Raw genomic sequence first — 17,987 nt, 5'->3', positions numbered from 1 at the left:
AAAATATTTAGGAGCAGAGGGAGCACGTGGCACGCCACTTACTATCAATTCATTTGGGAAACATAATTTTATACGTTATATACATGTATATATGTACGTATATGTATATGTGTGTGTGTGTATATGCTTGTGTGAAATGAAAGAGAAATCCAAAGGGGAAAAACATTGGCTATTGGTAACTGGGTAAATGGGAGTTCATTGTATCTTTCCCACTCCTGTATAAATTGGAAATTATATCAAGTAAAACTCACAAAAAAATTATCACAAAGTGAAAGAAAATTAGTGACGCAGGTAAACACTGAGATTAGCCAAGAGTGTCAGAAAAGGTGCTGGACACAGTGAGAGCATATGCACTCGGGCACTGTCTGGGCTCCTGCGGGAGACAAGGTGGGCTCATGCACTTGTCTGTGAATGTGAATTCCACGGCAAACTCAACGAGTTAACCCAGTGGCTCTCAACCAGGGGTGACATCGTCCTGCTGGGGACACCTGGCAATGTCTGTTGACATTTTCGTTCTTGCGCTTGGGTGAGGGCAATGGAGTGTTGCTACTGGCATCCAGTGGGTAGCAGCCAGGGATGCTGTTCAACAGCCCACGACACAGATCCCCAACCACAGGCATCTGGTCCAGAATGCTGATGGTGCTGAGGATGAGAAACCCGAGGCCACACATTGATTTTCAACAACGACGTGGTTAGAAGATTGAATTTAAGAGAAACTTAATTTCATAAATTAAAACAGTTTCATAAAGCCTCAGAATATATTAGAAATTCACAGTTCCCATCATTTTCAAGGCTGATGACAACAAAGATTCAGCAAACAGCAAAGGCAACACTTCTAGTTTAAGAACAAAAGAACCTTCCCAGCTTTCATTGAAGGTCCATATAGAATGCAAGATTTATGTGCCTTTCTTGTAGTTATGGATTTAATACACATCTACAGCCACCTTAAAAAGGAAACGTCATTAGCCAGAAAGTAGGATTCAACATTTTTATCTTTGAATCTTAATATCTAAGATTAAAATGTTTTAAGGGCTTCCCTGGTGGCGCAGTGGTTGAGAGTCCGCCTGCCGATGCAGGGGACACGGGTTCGTGCCCCTGTCCGGGAGGATCCCACCTGCCGCGGAGCGGCTGGGCCCGTGAGCCATGGCCGCTGAGCCTGCGCGTCCAGAGCCTGTGCTCCACAACGGGAGAGGCCACAACAGTGAGAGGCCCCCATACCACAAAACACAAACAAACAAACAAAATAATAAAATGTTTTAAGCTTTCTAAATATTTTCTGTTACTTTGTGCTGTTATGTGAAGTGACAAACACATCTATCCTACAGACAATTACAAGCTCTCTAAAAATAGTTCCTTTTAAGTATATTGGATTTTTAAAAACTGCTAATCCCCATTATAAAAAAAATGCTAATCTAATTCAAACTGGTGATAGCAACATGGAGGAAATGCATCTAGATGACAATAATGGGTTTTGAAGAGTTTACTCCAATTTTGGTCATGCACTAAAATGCCCTCATCAGGATGTGATAACACACGGCGTGCAGCCAATGCCAGGAATCCATTCCTAAAATGAGTTCAGACATAATTGCAGCTTTTGACATCCTCCACGTTAGCATCCTTCTAAATCATCTTGAAAAATATGTTAGGCTTTCAGCTTCGGTTATTTGGTTGCTTAAATCTTATTATAACCATCAACAACAGTTTGTTAATATAATTTCTTTCCATCCCTCCTCTTACACTGTCATCTGGAGTCATCTGTTACACTGTCATCGGAAATCCCAAAGGGAACTGGTCTTGCTTCCATCCTTTACTTTATCTAACTGCTACCTTTAAGAACTATAACTCCATATCTTTTAAAACATGGATTCTCTTATCGTATTTCAGCCGACAATTGGCCTACTTACTTTTCTATTCCCAGCACTTGGTATACAGATTGGTTATTTAGACTAAACTAACTCTGGGTTTTGTTGTCTTGAAATTTTTTGATGTTAAAACCTAGAACCTTGTAATTCAACTATACTTCAATAAAAAATCGATTTAAAAAACCCCTAGAATCCTTTGGTTTATTCTCTCCCTTTTACCTAAAGAAAAAGAAGATTATTGTTATTTTTCATGAAGATTTCAGATTTACTGATCTATTTAGTGTGGTCACATCAAGGGTTTTCTCCTATAGATGGAATCACCAGCTGTTCGAATCAGAACACATACCCTGGACACTCCACATTCTCCAGTGCTGATGTCTTCCCACAAAGCATTGCATTTCCTTCCACCTCTCTGGTTATGAGATTGCAAAAAGAATGCAGAGTCTGTCTTCCTCATATTAAGACAAAAAAAAAAAAAAAAAAACTGGGGTAGGAGAGAAGAAAAGAATATTTTGTACCTACCATACAATAGCAGCTCATGTTCTAAGTATTTTAAATATACCACTATTTTATTCTTCTGATTTAAAATGGTGCCTACCTAGCAACCCCAATATAGCCTGTATCCATCGTTAACCCTGTCTTGGAAAGATATTATTCCTATAAGCTAGTACATGATGAGTTCTCAAAAAATATTTCTTAAATAAATGATTTATACCTATGAAGATACTTACAAGGTGATTTAAAAATATACTAAAATCATGACACTGTTACTGAAAGTTAAGATTGATTAAGAGCTTAATGGCAGAATCTGGGCCAAATCTCCACAAAGTGTGATGCTAATGGAGCACTGTTTAAAAAATAAACGATCAAAACCAACTCTTTCAGGTTAAGCCCCATGACCAACTCAGGCTGTGATTCAAGGGGGACCAGCTGCACAAAGGAGAGGAAGAGCCCACTCAGGACCCCAGCCAGAAGCCAGGCAGCTCTTCAATAGAAATTAAAAGACGGGAATTCCCAGAAAATGGCAGGACAGAGAGTGTGGGAGCTTGGGGTGCACATGTTACCCTGGTAGGTAAAACCCAGGGGGCGGAGCAGGAAGAGTGTGAGCAGCAATGCAAACTGGGAGCCGGGTCCCCATGCGCTGTGTCTGTTCTGCATTCCAGGCAAGGAGACGGTGATAGGGCAAGAGGGCAAAAGTACACTAGATGCCGTCTACAATAGAAAACAACCAAGCCAGACCCCGGGCTCAGACCCCTCCCCCCACCGGTGGAGAAAGTTATCTGTCTCTGCTCACTTCTCAAGGTAGCCAAAACATTGAGATCCAAAGCTCTTTTTTTCTTTTGTTTTATCTTTATTTCAAGAATGAATAAAAAGGAAAAAATACAGCATGAGGCAACTTCAAAAGGACAACACAGTAAGACAACGTGAATGTTGTTCTCAACTCAGAGAAAGAACACGCTGGGTGTAAACTGAAACCAACATCAGAAGTAAACTCCTGGAACTATTTAGCATACTCAAAGAGCTTAAACACCATCTTCAATGAGAAAGGACAGGCAATCAAAAGAAAAACAAATACCCTATGCTAACACGTATATATGGAATCTAAGAAAAAGAAAAAAAAGGTCATGAAGAACCTAGGGGTAAGATGGGAATAAAGACACAGACCTACTAGAGCATGGACTTGAGGATGTGGGGAGGGTGAAGGGTAAGCTGTGACAAAGAGAGAGAGAGGCATGGCCATATATACACTACCAAACGTAAAATAGATAGCTAGTGGGAAGCAGCCGCATAGCACAGGGAGATCAGCTTGGTGCTTTGTGACCACCTAGAGGGTTGGGATAGGGAGGGTGGGAGGGAGGGAGACGCAGGAGGGAAGAGATATGGGAACATGTGTATATGTATAACTGATTCACTTTGTTATAAAGCAGAAACTAACACACCATTGTAAAGCAATTACACTCCAATAAAGATGTTAAAAAAAAAGAAGAGAAACTAGAAAACAAGAAGATGAAAGGAAGAGATGAACAGAGAGAGAGAAATCAGTAAAGAAACAGAGACTAAAAAGATTAAAAATACAACAACAGGATTCAAATCCATGCTACAGACTGTGAACAACAGAAGATGTAACCATTAATATGGCATACAAATTTGAGATTCTCTTTTCAACAGAGAGGAAAAGGACAAAGAAAGGAAAATAATAATTTTGAAAAAGAACATGAGAAATGAGAGCAGAAAACAGTCTAAACACACACACACACACACACACACACACACTGGTAGTCTAGAAGAGATCTCTTGTCCCCCACCCCTCCCAACCTACAAAGAACAGAAGCAATTATCAACTACGTTACTTTCTAGAAGTGAAACAACACAACCAAAAGGATATGGATTTGCTGATTGAGAAAGTTCACAGCTTTTCATGTAAAAACCATAGATGAAAGGCATATTTATATATTCTCTAGCAAGTGATGAAAAACTTCAAGGAAGAGGGAGAAAGAACATCCTGCTGACAGCGAGATAACCCAGAGTTTATCTGCACAGGAGAACAGTGAGAAATGGCCTCAGATCCATCCTTTGGAACGTGAAATGCCAGACCAGGAAGCATCTACAGGTGTCAGAGGGGGAGAGAGTTGTGACCTAAATATATGACCTAGCCAAGTTATTTTTCATTTGTGAAACAAGACCAAGAGCAATTCATAGCCTAATAGTTTAATTATTAAACAGAAATTACTAAAAACTAATGATTAAGCCTTTAACTTAGAAACCAGAAGAAATAGGAGCCAATACCCAGTGTACTAGATAAACCAGATATCAGTGAATTAGAACACATACAAATTTATATGGTAAGTCCAACATCTAGCTCACTATTAAAACTATGGTTTTTTAATTGTAATTCATCTGAAATTTAATTAAAAATGATATGAGGGGGGTCAGTCAGGTTGGCCAGTTTCATTTGTTAAGGAATCAAAGTATCAAAGGTTACACTACATTTTAAGACAATATGTGTATAGCAGTGAGGTTGGAAAAACTTTCCCAAGTAAAACCACAAACCTAGATGCAGTAAAGGAAAGGAGGGACAAATTTCACCTTGAAATGTTTTTTAAAACAGCATGCCCTATAATACCACCCACAAAATAAAAATACAGATGATTCACCTCTTCTACCACCCATGTGACAGACAGACAGACATGGTGACAGACATCAATATCCCCGAGATACTAAAATTTTCCACAAATTTGTAAGTAGAAGAGTGAAGAACAAATAGAGAAATGGACAAACATCTGGGTCAACAATGAGCAGAAGAGAAAATTCAGATAAATAGTAAATGTGTGGTCAAGGTCATGTAAATTGAAGCAATGAGGCGATCCTAGTCCTCACTCCCCACTCTGGCACAAATCATGACTATTGGTAACACTTGGTGCTGGCAAAGACGTTGGAAAGGGACATTCTCCTACAAGGCTAATGGGGGAATGAATCATTGCAAACTTTCAGAAAATAATCTAGTATTATCTATCAAATACTAAATTCACATTTCCTTTTAACCAGGCAATTTTACTTCTGGAACTTTGCCCTATAAAATAAACATTCCAGCATGTATATTCATCCATATAACTGTGGGGCTTTGTTTGAAAAACATTTAAAACCTGGAAACAACCTGATGCTCACCAGTAGAGACAGGCTTAAATAAACTTTCCTATAGGACAAAACACACGGAATATTAAATCATTCTTTTAAAGAATGTGTTTTGCATTATTTATTAGCCCGGGGATATTCATGACACATCATTAGCTTACAAACATAAAGTTACAGCATAATCTCATCTCTATAAGAAAAAAAGTCAAAATCAAGATGTACGTAATGTGTATTATGGATAGGTGGAGAGGTATATTCAAAGTTAGACAAGGATGCAAACTGTACCACCATGAAATGATATTGATTATCTGATTACCTAAGGTGGGAGTAGAGGATGGAGTAGGAGTAGGGAAAACTACTAACTCTTTCTTCTGATAATTTTAGATTTCTTACTTGTTCTAATTTAATAACAAAAATTAAAAGTATAAAGCACCAATAAAATAGAGAAAACGCAAACACATTACTTTTGGAAGGAGAATGGAGACAACAGCAAATAGGGCTTTGCAAGATAGTAAGAGACCGTTCTATATAGAAACCTATGAAAATAGCTTTAAAAATCTAAATGAAATGAAAAAAATAAACATATTGTAGAAATGATCAAATAGTACTTATTCCAGGAGGGCAAGGATGTTTTAATTCCAGAAAACTGGTAATATAATTAATCATATCAGTAGATCAAAAGATAAAATGACTTTAAAAATGTATGGATAAAACAGAAATAAAAGGATATTTCCTTGGCATACTAAAAATACACATTAACATACTTTGTGATTAAATCATAAAGATACATTTTTTAAAAATCAGAAACATTGATGCCATTCTAGTCAATTCAGTAAGTTCATAAAAAAATGAATAAATTTTGGAAGAGTAAGACAAAAATATTATTCACAGATTGTCTGCATTAGAAGAGGACGTAATGAGCTGTATCACTATTACAACTAACTAGATAAGTCATAGACAGTGAGATAGAAATAGGTATAGAAAATTTATATTGTTTCCTGTACAGGAGCAATAAAAAGATAGAGAATATAGTAAAAAGGAGTGCATTCACAACAGAAACAAAAAATATAGAATACCAAAGAATGATTTTAATAAAAATGTTTAAAGTCAACAGCAAAATCGATTGAGCCCCAAACAAAAAGGCTTAAAAGTCTTATCATGTTGATTTAAATAGAAAAATTAATAACATAAATATGACAATATGTCCAGTCTTCCCAAACTAACTTATAAATTTAATTTAATTCCATTTGTACTCCAAATGGGATTTTTTCCCCTCATAAGATGATTCTAAAATTTATCTAGGAAATAAATAAAGAAGAACAATCAGAAAATGTTTGGGATAGAATGAAAGGGACTTGATAAAATGAACTCCAAAGCTACAATAGTTAAAACAGTGAGGCACTGGCAAGAGAATAGACTGATGAAAGGGCAAAAAATAAAACTTTACCCACACGTGTATAGGAATTTATCATGATGAAGGTGCACTTCAAAGCAGAGGTTAAAGTCTTAATAAATGACTTAAGTTTAAATGACTAATTAGAAAAAATTTTAAGTCAAATCCTCCATCTCAGAAAACATTACAATTAATTCCTGATGGATTTTTTAAAGTAAAATACCAAAATAAACCACAAAAGAAGATGAAAATGTAGAAAATACTTCAACTTAGGGGAGGAACGATAGTGTAAATGGACACATAAGCAAAAGAATGCTATAAAACAGTGATAGTTTTAAACACACCAATTTTATATACAAGCAAAAAGTGAATGATAAACCACCTGAAACCACTCAAAAGATATATGATAAGAGTATATCATTAATCTATAAAAGACTTTTACAAATTAATAAGAAAAAAAATAAACACCCCATTAGGTAAATAGACCAAGGCCAGAATCAAACAATTCACAAGAGAAGAACACCAGAGAGCCAGTAGTGTGTGGTAATAAAAAGTTCTACCTCTTGTAATCAGAGAAACGCAAATTAAAAGAACAACAAAGCATCAGTTCTATGGCATCAAATCTACAAAAATTAAAGAACACAAAATGCCCAGTGTGGGTGAGAATTTGGGGAAATGGGTACTTTCATGCATGACCTATGAGTGTTATTTTATATGCAATCTTTCTGAAATGCAATTTTATAAAATGTTTTAAATTGGGCACAACCTTTGACCACGGGATTCCACTTCTAAGAACTCTTCCTAAGGGAACCTGCAAAGGCAATTGCAAATAATTTTGTGCCTTGTCGTTCATCACAATGATATTTATAATGGTAAAAGTTTTAAACGACCTAAATGTCCAACTGGGGCTGGTTAAATGAATTTTGCCTCTTCTCTCTGATAGACTAGCATCTATTCTGTCTTTTAGACTTATGTTAAGAAAATTTGTTCACATGGGAGATAGTCACAATCTATTGTCAACTGTGAATCATAGGTAACAAAACAAAACAACAGAATTCCAAGTTGGTAAAGTAATGACCACCCATGCATTGAAGAGAGACTATAAACATAGGGGGCCATGTCTTCCCTTTGACTTGCAGAAGTTTTACAACGAACATGGTGTACTTTTATATATAGAAAACAAAAAATCTCATTTTTGTGACCATTTTTTGTTATCAAGTTTCCAAATATTCCTAACCTAAACAGAGTCCTGGGAAACATAAACAAGTTGGCAGCCTTTCAAAGAAAAGACAGGGGAGGACTCTGAGTTTTTGGCAAAGCAGTGTTTCGTCCCTGAGCTTCCCTGCAGGGCAGGGAAGCGCCCACTTAGCCAGGACTCACATGATGGATATATTGCTCATGGATGGTGCACGTCTGTAATAATTGGTGTCATAACTCTGACAAGTAAGCTTGGCACATTTGCATTGAGATAAAAGTAAACAGGGCTTCCCTGGTGGCGCAGTGGTTAAGAGTCCGCCTGCCGATGCAGGGGACACGGGTTCGTGCCCCGGTCCGGGAAGATCCCACCTGCCGCGGAGCGGCTGGGCCCGTGAGCCATGGCCGCTGAGCCTGCGCGTCCGGAGCCTGTGCTCCACAACGGGAGAGGCCACAGCAGTGAGAGGCCCGCGAACCGGGAAAAAAAAAAAAAATGTAAACATACAGGATCAAGGAAAAATGGTGTTTATTCAACAGGTTTGGGGTGCCAGTCGCAAGACAGACTGCCAGTTGGTTGCCACTAGGATAGCAGTAGGGTGAGGTGTCTGCCCTCAAGTTGCTTATAACCTACTCGGAGAAGGAAACAAAGAGGGAGAGAGAAAAAATGCAAACAGTTTTTCCAGTACAGACTGCATTACTGCAAAGCACTGGGGTGCGTTACTGGAAGATGCTCTAAAGAGAAAACGAAGTGCTACAATTAGCTACCCAGCTGCCACTGTCTTCTCCTGCTCCAATCTCCTGAACGGGGTCACAGAGTTTTGCAAGACCTCACAGAATGCTACAAGTCTAAGAGTTGGCTGTTTGCGGAGCACACATTCGCCCCCTGCGTGGAGCTGCCCTCCGCTGCACCTCTGGATCCTTGCCCTTTGCACGCCTTCCCAGCTCTCCACCCCTCACTTTCCCAGCCCAGGTGTTGTGCCCCAGCCTGGACATCCCTCCCTCTTTTCCCTTGGTCAGTAACTATGTGACCAGAAGACCCTCCACCCTACCAAGCCCAGAAAACCAAAATAAAACCCTAACAGCCTTAGGAGATAAAATTGTGAGTAAGATACAAAAATTAGGGGACAATCACTTATAGAAATGAGGGAAGGGATATCCTGAGATGAGACTGGAATGAATGAATGAACGAGTGAATGAGTAAAAGGTTTAATCTAATTATCATAATTACTAATATTTAATAATTTATATAGCATAGAGTTTCAGAATATTGAAAGAAAACTGTAACATCAGACCCCAAATAAAATAGAACATTTAAATTAAATATTCAAAGTAGACGTCAGAAGCTTAGTGAGAGGGAAAGCCCCTTATACCAGGAAGATGGAGTCAGAAGCTCCCTACCTGTCACAGACATCATTCTGCTCACAAACACTCCTGCTGGTTCCCCTTCCAGACACATGGTCTCCTCCCCTTGACATTATGTGTGGCCACATGACTTGCTTTGCCAATGAAATAGTAGCAGAAGTGACGTGTCACTTCCAACAAAAGCTTTAAGAGTGAGTGTCTGTTCCACCAAGCTCTCTCTTTCCCTCTCCCACAAGCGGAGGGCCGGCCATGTCCCAGATCAGAGCTGTGTGTCAGCGGCCGTCCCGGCCAGCCTTCCAGAGGCATATAACATGAGCAAGAAATACACCTTAGTTGCTTTAAGCCTCTGAGATTTGGGGGCTCTTTGTTACCTAGCTTACTGTCACTATCATGCTGTCATAGAGCAATAAATTTAACTCTAAGATTTCAGCCACCGAGGAGGAGAGTAGAATGGTACATGCCTGTCTGATCCTCCTCTTTCCTGAGAGAAGAAAATGCACAAGTGCATTACGAGCTGGGGCTAAATCTCAGAACTGCTTTGTCTGGATTTTTAAATAGGACACAATGGGGAACATATTAAATTAGTCACAGAAAGGGGACTTTTCTGCCCTTCGATATTCTGAGAAGTAGCGACACTACCTCCCTTGCAGAATTGGGGTGAGAACTAGAAACGAGGTGGGGGACTTTTCCGGATCTCTGATTGGCCTTCGCTGACCCCCAATGACCTGTCTCTATGACCTACCTGAGGCCACAGTAGCCTGTTGTAGTGGATAAGGAGAGGGATTGCACATAAGTTGTCATCAATACAACAGCTGAAGTTTGCAAATGCTGTGATTATTTATATGAACAGAAGTGGATTAAAAGTTATCACTCTTATTACTCTCATTCAGAATTGAGGTTATCGAGAGAGAGAGAGAGAGAGAGAGAGAGAGAGAGAGAGAGAGAGAGAGAGAGAGGGAGAGGGATAATGTCCCAGCTCCAGAGTTGCGAACACACGACGTGACATCATTGACCAGGTGCGCCCCTGCAGAGGAAAGCGCCAAGGACCACAGCTCCTATGAGATGACTGAGTTGGATGTAGTAATGCCCAGAGTTTACTGTCAATCTCCCAGGTTCCCTGACCCAGAACCGGAGCCCACTTATTTGCCTGGAAGAATTTGGTTTGCTCATTTCCTGGAGTTATGAAGCGAGAACGACGCAGACGGCAGGAAAATCAAGAGAATCTCCATCAGCTCCTCACTTTTACATGATAGAATTTCAGGGAAAAAAATCAAATTAAAACATTCATCCAATTAGTAAAATATATGGGTAGAAATGAACCGTTTTTGGATTTTGCTGACTTCCGCGATCCCTTCGGAATTCAATTCATCATCTTTGCCAACGTCAAATCTACCAACTCAGACCCCTGTGCCTAAGTTAATAATATTTCAACTGGAGAATTTGGGAGAGTTGTGAAATTCATAAAAGAGATATTTGAAACTCTTCATAATTATGCCAAGTATATCTAGATTTATCAGAACCACCTGTATTTGGGGGTGAGAAAATGTCATCTTTAACAGATAAGTTAATTAGTCCAGTAGCCTGAGCATTGACCAGGGAACCAGAAAGTTTAGCCTAGTTTCTCCTCCCAAAGTCTTAAGTTACTGAAATGTGACCACAGCCATCTCCCCCTCCCAGGCCCGCGACAGCGACTCGGTGACCAGGGGACGCCTTCCAAGAAAACGCCTTTTGAAGAATTATAGGTACTAGGCAGATTCTCTCTTCAAGGTAAAGCTAGCTGCTTCCAGGCTGATGGATTCTTCAAGTGGCAAAGGCAGGAGGCTCTTCTGACAGCAGGAAAGGGCAGATCTTAAAGCCTCCATCCAGAGCCTGGTACACTTCCAAGTGCTGAGCCCAGGGATTTATCCAGACAAAGGGCTCCCCTCTGCAGTGAACGTTTCATCTGCTTTATGAATGAATTACAGGCAGTAAGGAAGGGCAGATATCAAAGTGCATCTCCCTACAGAAAGCTATTAATAATAATCTTTATTAAGCTTCTATTTGATGTTGTATTTCCCTATCTTCAAAATTTTTATCAGACCCACTTTAAGAATTAAGATCCTTTCACATTGACTATTGTGGGATTTTATTTTAATTTTCCGTTTTTTCCTCTTTTCTTTATGTGGAATGCTGCGGAGAATCAGATATCATGCTTGAGAATTATAAGTTATTATTGAAATTTAAGGCGGTGTACTTTCGAGCTTGGGTATCATTGCTTTATTATTTATTTAGAAGTATTGAAACATTTGAGTTAAAATTAAAAATGTAAGATATAAATTCATCTTTCTTTGTTTATTCAGAATGTTTTATTGCACACCTGTTCTGAGACGGCCACTGCACTAATCTTCAGAAATACCAGAAAGAAATACATGTATTTTTTCAGAGTTTTTTTTTACCTCACAGTCCCAAACTCTTCATAATTTCTTACACTTGAAAAGTTCTATGCAACTCCAAAATCGGTTTCCTCTTCTCTCTTTTCTGTTTTACGTGTATCCCCAAGATCTCAGTTGACACCAGAGACTTCTGTGGTTAATATGCTTAATTAATATCTGTTAGCCAACCTCCTTAGACCATCGTCTGTAAAGTACATTTATAGGACTAATTTGTTTTTACTTTCATTTAGGTGCGCTAATGCAAATTAAAGACATTAACTAATCAGGCATGAGAATAATTTATAAAGAAAAAGAAAGGGGCATGTCTTTTCCAACATAAAGTATATGGAATTGCTACAGAAATGGCCCAAGTGAGCCCTACTGGTTTATTCAATAAGGGTCCTCTCAAATTCCATCTGTGAACATTTGGTCAGTCCTTTTATGGAAAAAAGACATTTCTCCAGGTTCATATTAATTTTTGTGCACATCTGCACGTTCACCTAATCCCTGCCCACATACCACTTCAATTAAAATTAGCGGAAGTCAAATCCTTGAGTGGTTTTAATTGCAATATGTAGATTATAAATGGCGCCCATCTTTAACCGCACAAAAATGATTTCTTTCCGTGGCCTCTCTCTCAGGAATAATATTGAAGCAAAGGGTTAGTTATTGTGGAAGAATTCTCATTTATTGTGTTTCAGCTCCAAATGATACTGAGACCTAGCAGTGGGCAAAAGGCCAATGAAAATTAATGCAAAAGTACAATTAAGGAGTATTTTAAAGAAATGCCTTTTCGTTCTATTCAAGGGCAGACGGTGATGTGCGTTGCCAGAAAGAGGATAATGTTGGGCATGCTTTAATGAGGCAAGCATAATTATATGTCAGCTCTATAAATGATGCAGGAAATGGCTTCTTCTCTAAAGTAGGTTAAATATTGTCCTTACAGCTGGTTTACAATAGTCACAAAATACTCCTCTCACAGATTCCTCAGAGATACACTTTAAAATGGATTGTATCCAAATTATCTGTCCTTTAAACTAGCAGAGTAAGATTTAATGTTCTCTTATTTCATTTATGGGCATACCCCACGACTGCATTTCGGCTTGCTAAACATTTTCAGCCCCGTGCTGATCTACTGAACCTTATTTATATACTCAAATTAAAACAATAGGTAAGATCACTATTAAGAGTTCTGCTTTGGTTTGTTTGTTTTGTTCAGAGCAAAAATTTCTATGTCTGCACCTCCTTAAAAGCAACAAGTAATTGACTCTCGGTCAATTATAAGCAGAACCGCTACTACACACTATCAGCATTTTTATCTTAAAGAAGTCATTACCGTGTCTCAAATCATAAGCTAAGATAAATAGGATTGGCCATTGAAACAGAAAATATTAAGAAAGAAAAAGTCAAAGATGACACCCAGAAATGTCAATGAGGTTAATCACGCTTAGAAAAGACGACCCTAACCTTCAGAACGCATCAGAGCTGGAGTTGGAGCATGGGTTTTCATTTTACTACTTTATAGCCTGCTTCACAACTACTTGGACAAATACAAAACAAGAATTACAGTGCACCATAAGTTATTTTAATATCCCGTAGTGGTGCGTACTTCCAATGAAATCCCAAGACTATTATTATAGTTCTCTGTTTGTGTGAAAATGTCAAGTTGTTTCGAGTGACTACATACACTAAATTATATATAACTGTTACTTTATAGCTAATAGGCACTAAAATTACTTTAAAACAGAAATGTAAAGTTATATTTTCATCCTTTTTGACAGACAATAAAGCTTATTTATGAGACACAATTTTTCAAGCATTAAAACATCTCATGTTTACAAAAACATTAAAAAATATTATTACTTGATATTTAAAAGAATGAAAAAAGCAAAACCATTAGGAAAGTATTTGTCCTGCTCGGCGACTTCTCTCTTCTGTCAAACTGTCATAACTTCGTTTATGAACGTTACGAGTTTAAATACTTTTAAAATTAAAAAGATTTGCAGGTTCAAACAGAGGCCAGTGATTTAAGGTCTGTCTTGTTTCACCACGCGTTGGCACAAAATCCTTTCATACGTACTTTATGTGAAATGTTGACGTGATAGATCGTACCTGTGTGTTTTCATCTGGATCCCAAGACATGTCCTTTGATTGTCCTATGGCTGCGTCACTGGTTGGAGTTTGGTTTTGCTCGTAAACAAAGTCTCTCATTTCTTCTTCTGCAGGGGGACTAGGCTGCATGATAAGTCCTTAGGCTTCTGCTTCCTCCAATCCATCCATCCATCCACAGCGCTGGTGGGAAATGAGCAGGTAGAGCGCAGCACCTGCTCTTCCCCTGTGAGACTGTTCATGCTATTGAGGAAGAAACAGAGAGAGGCAAAAGCCCTCCCAAAGTCCCACAGCTCCTCGTGGCACGCTTTGCCCTTTGCACAATGCTAAATGATGATGCCAACTGGCCAGGGGTAGCAGTCGACCCCCAGAGACGGGTCCCGCCTGTAGGATTGATACTGGAAAGTCAGTCCACCCAGAGGCTGACGCTGACCGCTCTGGCTTCTGGGGTCATGGCTACTGCCATGCACTGGTACCAGTGCACCAGAGCACTGTACCAGTGCTCTCTCAGCAGATCACGGGCTGCCCTGAGCCTCTAAGCAGCTCCTGGGAAACGCTGGAAGCATCATGCTCTGTACGGGGGATGGCTTTGTTCCGGGCAACACATGAGGAGTCGGGGCCTCTGGATCTAAGGGCGCCCGACTGTAAGTCCAAAGCCAAATGCAAGGGAAAAAATACAATAACAAAGGATTCCAAGAAAAGTACTCCTTCCAGAGGGACCTGCAGGAAAATCACTTCACAGGGGCGCTGGGTGGACACGGGGCTGGGGGCTGCCCACCATCCACGCCCTTCCCAGCAGCACCCAGATTTCCTTTAGAAGCATTGCTTCCTCCCTCCCAGAAATCTGAAAATAGGGGCTCTGGAGTTTTCTCCTGAGAACAGAGGTGTCTCCATCATGTCGGACGCCCCTGCTGGGAGAACGCCCTGGGCTTCTTGTTTTCTAGGTTTTGGAGGAGACTGGCTCATCTTCCAGCCTTCCCACCAGTTCCCTGGGGCCTCCAGATCCTGCCAGGAAATTCCCTTTTCGCTTTCAGGGACCAGAGCTGTTTTGCTCACTTTCAGCCAAAGAAGCCGTACCCTCTGTGTAGCCCTGGCATCTTTCTCCACCGTAAGCTTCGTGGCAGGATGGCAGCCTGGCATCCTTTGTGTCTGAACTTCACACAGGGAATGGAGACCTCCTGCTTCTCCTGGCTCTGCTGCCTAAAACCTGACCCACGTCCTCTGCAGAGCCCATGTCTCAAGGCATCCACTAATGAGGGAGCACCAAGTCCCCAAACCTCCCTCCCAACAGCTGCTGGGAGCGCCCCCCCCCCCCCCAGGCCTACAGCCACACTGAGTCTATTTCAGACTGCAGGTTCAAGGCCCCTTCCCACTGCTTCTGCCGCTATGCCCTTTGCTAGCAGGATATGGGGTTTCCTTGCCTGGAAGATCAATATTCTCCTCTAACCGCCAGTGGTCCCTCCGCCCAGGATCCTCCCGGGACTTTGCCACCAGGAAGTTGTTCTCATGGCTTCCCGTTCCGACCCACCTCCTTCAGTGAGCCCAAGTCTTCCTTCTCATGGAAAGAGAGTGAAGCCCTGAGGATCAGAGCCCGGACCACCATCTGAGCAGCAGAGGGCTCCAGCTTGGAGAGGCGCCCCCTCCAGGCAGCAGCTCAGCTCTGCAGCCCAGGGTGGGAGTGGAGTCTGGGCTCTAACACCATGGTCTCTGCAGGAGGCCCAGCAGGAAGCCGGCGGGCAGCTAAGCCAGGACACATGTTTAGCTGTGTTTTAAAAGACTCATCTCTGATCACACCCCACAGACTCTGTCCCTCCTGCCCAGGCTTCATTAACTATTAATCCAGCTCACGGGCAGGGCAAAGGGAACCCTTCTCTTCCGTAAAAAAGGAAGAAAAAGATCATAGCCTGGCAGAGTTTTGAAATAAAAAATGTTAGGAAGACATAAATATTGTCAAACCTATTTAGCAGTTCACCAGGACATGGATACACAGGTACATGTGTTTACGTGTCCACATGTACAGGCGTGGGTCCCGGAAGGCAGTGGGTCCTGGGAATAGTCATGAACCCCAAATACTCACAAACGTTGCTAAGTAATCCTTTGATTTGGTATTGAGTTAATATTGGGTGAACCTGAGAAGGCAGAGAGATTTACCTGTTGGGTTTACTTGGGATTATGTTCAACCTATAATGGCTGATGTAACAATTTCATGCCCTAATATTTAATGAAAAAATCCCATGCTTTTCTCAGGAGTGATGTAACATATCTTATTATTCATTGACTAGATCAAATGAGGGGCTAATGAATAGATGGCATTAGCCAAGGTGAAAGGTGGTACGAGGCAACCAGGTGTCTTCAGAATTTAGGTAAATAAAGGTGTTAACCCAAGTCCCAAGGTACAGATGATATTCAGATAGAGGGCTATTAAGTATATCCACTTAATACAAGAAACAGGTAGACTTGAAATCCCTGTGTTCCTCACATCTCAACATCTTCAGAGGTAAAAGGCTGCATCTCTCCTAATCCTGGATGCCTGGAGAGTTGATTGCCCAGGGAGTTTCCCCGTCACCCAGAAGGGATTCCTTCTTTTGAGAACAGAATTCCTCATTCTTGCAGGATCTATTCCATGGGGTGCCAGCAGAGCTAACCCTTTCCCCACCAGCACAGGCATGGACCCTGACAGCCCAGGACATCAGAGCACCATGTCCCCCACCCTTATAACTGTTCCTATGATTAGTCGTGGTACCCAAGCCACGCCGGTCAGAGCTGTCTCTAAGATGTTAGCTCTCTTCTCTCCAAAACTACTAGTCCTTGACCATGGTGTGAATGGCCATATTTTCTGTTAACTTGGGGGGTGGGGGGAATGAAGCCAAACAGAAGAACACAGAACCCAGAGATGAAAAAGACAGACAAGGTAGATCTCCAAGGACACAGGCTCAACTCTGATCCAGCCAAATTACTTGACCAATCCTGTTGAGTTCCCACTTTCCTGTAGGGAGTTGCAACACGGGATTCGGTCACTTGCAACCAAAAGGATCTTGGCCAAATGCTGTCCTTTGTGAGTGGTCTGTCTCTCACTTCAGCTTCTTTTGCAATTCCACAAACTTCAGTGACCCCAATAGTTAATGCACCTGCTTTTTTTAATCCCCAGCTCGATTTACAGCAACAACCACCAAGAAACACAAGTATACTTCTTTCTTAAGCAAAGTAGGGGAGAGCTTCACTGTAAATAACAAAGGGTGTTGGCTTTCATGACAGTTATCAAATTTATGTTCTTGAAAAATTGAAAAGTAAACTACATCTTAGCAGAACAAGCACTAACTATGAGTTGAGGCTGATTTAGGCCGAGAACTTGTGCAAAATTGAATTTCAAGAGGCTGTGTTAGGAGGCCAGCATTTGCTCTCTGGTGATGGGGACACAGTTGAACCAGAGGGTCCAAATTTGGGGGAACTGGCAGGATATTGATGGCAGAACTTGTCCCAGGTCTTGGAGCACATTATATTCCCAGAACTATGCTCCAAACAGCACGGTAAGCAGCCGCAGTGAAGCGAAGAGTGCGACATGAGGGAGCTGTCAGAGGTCATTCCAACTGAAGACGGAAGACCCTGTGTTATGGTTTGTCCTTCTGCAGCTGCCGTAGGAGGGACATCGCAGAGAAGGAAAGATACAGGGGAGGGAAAGTGAAAAGAATCAGAGTTTGGGCGTCAGATGAAGAACACAGATCAGTGAGGTTTATCCTAAACCTTGCCCCAAACACACAGAGATTCCCCCAGAGCTGCTGGCTACTCAGCGCTCACCAGTCAAAGGTAGACAGAGAAGTGGATGCCTGCCAACCCAATGTTTGATTCAACAGCTAATTCAAAACCAGGAAACAGCTGGCCGAGGTTGCAGAAGCAAATAACACCTTATTGATCGAAGTGCTGGGCAAGAGACTGGAACCAGGCAAGAGCTTTACAATGAAACTCGTGTTAGTAACTAAATCACTTGTGCCGAACGGGACTTCTGACTGAGGCCATTAGAGGTCC

Source organism: Delphinus delphis, chromosome 16 (assembly GCF_949987515.2).
Source record: "Delphinus delphis chromosome 16, mDelDel1.2, whole genome shotgun sequence".
Lineage (NCBI taxonomy): Eukaryota > Metazoa > Chordata > Mammalia > Artiodactyla > Delphinidae > Delphinus > Delphinus delphis.
This window is presented reverse-complemented; position numbering follows the sequence as displayed.